Source organism: Chenopodium album, chromosome 9, assembly GCF_948465745.1.
Source record: "Chenopodium album chromosome 9, dcCheAlbu1.1, whole genome shotgun sequence".
Classification (NCBI taxonomy): domain Eukaryota; kingdom Viridiplantae; phylum Streptophyta; class Magnoliopsida; order Caryophyllales; family Amaranthaceae; genus Chenopodium; species Chenopodium album.
This window is the reverse complement of record NC_137842.1, coordinates 50,342,465-50,349,001: the sequence shown is the minus strand read 5'-3', so window position 1 is coordinate 50,349,001 and position 6,537 is coordinate 50,342,465. Positions and strand designations below refer to the sequence as shown.

At 32.0% G+C, this 6,537-nt stretch overlaps 1 long non-coding RNA gene across 3 annotated transcripts; it reads right to left on the bottom strand.

Moving 5' to 3' along the window:
- Positions 1–2,343: 2,343 nt before the first annotated feature.
- Positions 2,344–6,070, bottom strand: LOC145559838 (uncharacterized). Of its 3 annotated transcripts, XR_014092990.1 has the most exons (3): positions 5,982–6,059; positions 5,083–5,428; positions 2,344–2,768 (listed from the first exon to the last, which is right to left on the bottom strand). It is a non-coding gene; the product is annotated as an uncharacterized LOC145559838 (long non-coding RNA). The 3 variants fall into 3 exon arrangements; XR_014092988.1 differs by lacking the exon at positions 5,083–5,428 and having other exon boundaries at positions 5,982–6,070; XR_014092989.1 differs by lacking the exon at positions 5,982–6,059 and having other exon boundaries at positions 5,083–5,971.
- Between the last annotated feature and the right edge of the window lie 467 nt (positions 6,071–6,537).

The following is a 6,537-nucleotide window of genomic DNA, read 5'->3' as shown; positions in this document are numbered from 1 at the left end:
GATTGATCTGCAATATAATAAAATAAAATCATTGGACTTTGGTATCCGCTATCTCACTTTTTACATCATTATAAAAAAATAAGATTTACACAATTTGGAACATATGTATAAAAAATTTAGAACATATGTGTAAAAATTTAGAACATATATATGTATAAAAATTTAGAACATATGAACATGAGTAATACTATAAAACAAACTTACATCATTCAATTTTATTCCGCTATCCCACATGGTATCATCATTGTTATCATTAATCCTCCAACTCATTTTTAACGTCCTAGTTTTGAAAATAGAAACCTCTTGATCGCATTTTGACCTCTTGGTTGACAAGAACATGGCAAAAGCCCTCAACTAAAAATGAAACATTAAAATAAGTATTAGAAAATATTAAGAATGTATAAGTACTATTTGGAACATGAAATTTTTTTAAAACCATATGAGTATAATTTTAGTACATATGAGTATAATTTTAGTACATGTGAGTTAAAATTTAGAACATTGAAATAAATGTTTAGAACATCTGATTCTAAGCACAAGTAAATGAGACAGATAGATATTACTAAATTCTTCGGTTTGTTTTTGTATTTGTGCCAAAATGAATTTTTGTATTCCAAATATCTGTTGTCAATCACGTCGAGAGTCTTGCTCAGAAAATTCACACAAAGCAGGTAATAATGTGATGAATATACAACTGGGAAAAAAAATACATGCATATAATAATAGATCATGAAATTGAAATAAGAAAGAAAGAAGAAAGCTCAAAAACAAGGAAATCTATATTTAAATTCTTTTGGATTTTTTAATGTCTTACCAAATGAACTCTATCAAAGTTTAGCACTTTAGAGTGCTTCATCTCTTTATCCAACCTTCATATAAAGTAGGATATCTATCTAGAATTTTCACAGTTGGAGAAAAGTGATAATTCATACACAAAATTTCCTGAAATCATTTAAAAATAAGTTATGAAATCTTAATTTATAACATGAAAGAAGCCAAGTTCAATATTAAGAATCATACATAAGCTTGCGTTGAAAAAAAACAATCTGTTTGTTGACCCTGGGGTTCGTCTTCTGTTTTCAATATTCAATATGAATGACCAAGCATCAACAATGTTATTAAACACATGATTGCTAGCTACAAGGCTTGACATCTCATCTCTACGGATTGTTGTTTGACCATCATCATATAAAATCTCACTACAAACATAAAAAAAAAATACCATTAAATGTTTGTAGTGAAATTTAGAACAATTGAATAACCATGTAAAGCATCTAATTTAAGTTTAGAACATCCACTTTATATATTTAGTACATATGATCAAATATTTAGAACATGTAGGTATATATTTAGAACAAATAACTAAATATTTAGAACATTTAGGTATATATTTAGAACATATAACTAACTATAATAGGAATTAAGTTTAAAAAATGTTCCAAAAAAAATGCATACCAACATTTCATTAGAACCACTAACATCACTTCCACCAAGTCCGGGATCTCCAGCCACTTGTGATACGTTGTTATCAAACCTACCAACTTCCATTCTATCAAGTACATGTCCCTTTCCAAATCCTCTTTTCATTTCCAATTTTATCCGTTCTTTGATCAAATCTTTGTTCCAAACTGTAGACACCCAAATGTGTCTCCCCAAAACCAAACCCGGTGATGAGTACCTTTCACGTCGAGTAATAATCGAATGACACTACAAGAAAAAAGGTAATTAGCGACGGCCAAAGTAGTCGCAAATCCGTCGCAAAAATGGATTTGTGACGGATTTGCAACTACTTTGGTTCGTTGCCAAAGACCTCGTCACAAATCCATTTTTGCGACTAATTTTTGAACAGTTGCAAATTTAGCAACGGATTTGCAACGCCTTTACAACTGCCATTTAGCGACTAACTTTCAAAGTTTAGCAACTAAATTATGTCCGTCGTAATATATTTGCAACGGATTAGCAACTACGGAGACCAATGTTTTAAGACTAACTTTTGCGACGAATCAGCAACTACAAGACCAAACTTTTGCGACTACGAAACTAAACTTTTGCGACTACGGAGACAAGTTTTATTGTGACGGATTTGCGACTATTGAGACTAATGTTTTTTGCGACGGATTAGCAACTACATACGAGACCAAATTTTTGCGACTACAAAACTATTTTTTTGTAACAGATTAGTCATTGAGACTAATTATTTTGCAACTAACCAATCATTCTCTAAAACAAATCTGCAGTCGCAAAATTTTTGAAACTGACTATAAATATTTGGGGACCACAATTTAGCAACGGGCCTACGACCAATATCAATCACAAAAAAAAATACCCACGCATAAATTTAAATAAACAACATGATAATTTTATTTAAATATACTCAATTTTGTATCAGTGTACTAAAAAGCAATATTCTGAACTATATGACTAATTGTTTCAAAAATCACCTCCTACAAAAAAGAAGCTACTTCAAATAAATTAATGAAGATATACAAATATGCCTCCAAAAATTAAAGATCAGTTAGATAACCGATTATCTCTAATATTTGTCCAGATACTGATTATCTCTTGCTTGCTCACAACGTTTCACAAAATTTGGATGCTTACGCTTATTTATGAATTCAGCTCGAACAGTGTCAATCATGAAATTAACTTCTTAGGGAGAGGCATTTTGAAAACTTGGTTCAACGGACCCCTAAGTCGGTCCCCAACTTTTTTGTCAAAGTCTCTCCTAGCCTTAGCATCGAACTCGGGTTTCCAGGTATGTATGTACGCTGTACATAATTACACAAGAGTTTAACATTGTATCTCAAATAACAAATATGGATAAATAACCTCTTACCTTTTAATAGGAACTATCATAAATTAACAAGGAATGGAAGAAGCTGAAATTTAGAAAAGGCATCAAAAAAATCTAGAATAAAACAAAGTTTGACAGTTTGGAAGTCTGCAATATTTGATAACATTATAACAGGCTGAGGATTCATAATAAGATTGCAATGCACAATATCCAATCAGACTTTTACTTTATATAATTTGCTTAAAATATATGTAAAGAGCTAATTTTAAAAATCCACAAAATTTAACCATTGAAACAAGCAAGTTAGTACCCTTTCTCTCTTTTTGAAAGGTTACCACTGTCAGTTGAGTAGATTGAAGTTACGACAATAGTGGCTTAGTATATATATAAAAAAATGTAGTATCTAAGAATTTTAGAAGTGAATGTTGCCATATTCTGTAATTGTAGACATATTTGCAGTCAACTACAGTCTGATTGGAAGAGTGGAGGATCAGGATAACAGATATAGAGCAATGGATGCAACAAAGACAGCTGCCTCCAGAGTTGAAGCAGTTTGTGAAGAGATATAATCAGTACAAATGGGTAGCTACAAACCAAGAAAAGAATGGGAGATAAAAGGGAGTTTGATGCTGTGGAAAAAAAAAAAAAAAAAAAAAAAAAACCAATATGCTAGGCATTAACAACTCATAATAAGCCAGAATAGAACATAGAAAAAGACTATTTTCACAAGTAACGAAGACAGAAATACATAAAAAGAAATTGATCTTCTACAGAACATCAAAACACCAATATATCAGCCCTATGGCCCTTATCACATTACCTCAAAATTCTCTCAACGTGCAAGTCCTTTTTTTTTTTTTACTTACTGTGAGATTGATGCTACTTTGTGATTTAATTTTGGTGGATTTCGGATTTAGTTTCTTGGCATAGTAAAGAAGCGTGCAATTGCTTAGAAACTTATCTAATTGTAATAGTTTAAAGTAGTGGTTTAGCATTCTTCTGGTTTCTTTCATTCATTTCCTCACACTTACACATATCCTTCGCTCAAAATTAACCAAGAAACCTTAATTGTAATCAAGGATAGAGATCTCTAATAAGTGCAAGTTTAGAAACTCTGCTGAACACAAAAATAATGTCTAATACCAGTAATAAAAACAATCAAGAAACTCATGGTGGTACATGCCAATTTGCAATGTATGTCTGGAAAAATAGGGGGAGGGGGGAGGATTATTATGATCCCAGGATAGACTCTAGGCATTGATAACAGAAGCAAATTAAACCAAAAAACAAACCAAGAAAAGAACGAGAATTATTGTCTCAATTCTACTTACAACATTCTGACCAGGACAGCAATTGAAAGCAGGAATGACTAATGACTAAAACATCGTAAAGTCACAAGGACCTTCAAAAAATCCCTTTGTATGAATAACAAAGGTCAGTCAGTAAACTAAATTAATATCTAGAGGATAAGTAGGTTATAGGTTTTGGCTTAAAGTTTAAGAAAAAAAAATGGCAGTTAATGGATGCACTTATGTTACAAGAGGTCAGTGATCTAATTATCTCTAGAGGAAATTGAACTCTTCTCTAATATGAAATGCTTGCCACATAGAATTAATGACTCAACCAGGCCATTCTTTCGCCCCATGCCTTCAAATTCCTACTAATGGGATGATTGTGAGACATAACAATTAAGTCAGCTTATGTTAATTCAATGAGAGTCAGAGTCCAGAGCTCAGGAAGAATCAAACGGGGTCTTTGTCATTCTAGGAAACACTTCTAGTACCTAGAGATTTCACCCAAATGGAAATTATATGTATGGTATAGAGACTCATGTACAGAGACTCATGTATAGAGCACTAGGCCACTAGTAATCAGAACAAATATCACATATTCAAGGATAGCTCAATTATATATATACAGAGGAGTGAATTTCAACCACTTGATCCAAATTCTTCTTAATTGATGCTGATATTAGGACTAGACATGAAAAAAAAAATCACCCCACATACAGATATGTCACGCCCAACAATCAGAACAGAGAGTTTACCCAATCAGGCAATTAGAATATTCTCAAAGCTAATATTCATTAATAAGCTTTTCAAACACCTGAACAAAATATTCACTAATGTTTAATACAACAATCAATAACATCCAAAACAAACCGAAAAATAAGTAGCAAAACTAACAATTAGAAACAGAACGTAATATGGATAAATTGCAATCAAACATATAGCTTCACTAGTTTAAGAGCAACAAATAGAAGAAAATGTCTCAAATTGCAAGCTTGCCTTAAACTAAGTGAATTAACGACCCCTAACCATAAGTGGCCTTTTCTCGATCTTTTTCTACGAACAGTCGTAGAATGAGACGTGGTTGGACTCATTTGCACAACCTACTTTCTCACCAGCTTCCTCATCTTTGTTAGCGATAAAAAAATTGGTACGGAGTACTTTGTAATGAAAAATCAAACTTCTTTCTTTTCATCATGATGCATAAGGTTGCTTTAAGCATAAAGTTGCTAAACCCAAGTTCATTATAATAATAATCAGTAGCTTTAACTTTTGCGCTCCAAAATTTAATAGTTCAACTCCCATTCATCCACCAAATGCACCACACACCAAGCCACTATTCCTCCTGCAACAACAACAACAACCATGAAACAGCCACGCATCTAGCAGCAACGCATTCACACCTTATTGATGCACCTACATCTCCCTTGCACCCTTTCCATAAACCCACCACAATTATTGTCATAACAACCAACCAGAAGCAAATTAGGCTAAAAAACAGAATAAAGTCAAAGCAAAACAAGAGCAAAACAAGAATTCAATGGAGTTCGAGAGAACCTCAATAACCTCCATCCATTAATTAACCAATAAGAATTACACTCTAGCCAACGAACCCCCTTCTTTTGAAATATATATTATTTAACAATTAATAGAGAAAAAAAATATATAGGGGTCGAGATAGCCAGAATTGAGATTCATACACTGAAAAAAAAATTAGGAATTTTAGTAAACTCAATCAATTTTGAATGATTTTTCATTAACTGACTTAAATTACATCATGGAAACCAAATAAAAATCAATTTATTGGAAAAAAAAATTCAATGGTAAACCCTAAAATTCGTAGTTGCAGATTACAACTAGCAAAGGATAGAAGGATGTCAAACGTCGTTTAAACTTACCTGGAAGGAGACGTGGTGGCGCAGCGGAGGCAGATAAAGAGCGACAATTGGGGTTGAATCTATTAAAATTGCCTTCTACGTGTTTTTTTTTTTCATGGAGGAAGAGTTTTTGTATTGTATAGAGTATATAAGGGTTAGAGTTCACCTTATTTTCACTTATTTTAGGGGTAATAAGTTTAGATAAGTTTAGTTAAATTCAGATCAGGTTTAATAAGTTCTGATAAGGGTTACCCAAGTACAAATTACAACTAAAATAAGTTTTAACAAGGTCTAATAAGTTCCGATAAGTTCCGATAAGTTCAAATAAGTTCAGATCAGTGAAAATCAGGTGAATAAAACACACCCTTAGACTGTTAGAGTGATTAAGTTAGTTTGTTTTTTGTTTTTTGTTTTTCCTTTTTTTTTGGTAGCAACTCCTCATTATATTTACGACTTTTTTTTTTAATAAATTTTAAAAACAATAGTAATGAGTAACGACTACTGACTTAGTTGCAATATAAGTCGCAAATTTTAAATTAAAAAAAATTGAAAATCATTAACCCAACAACTACAATAT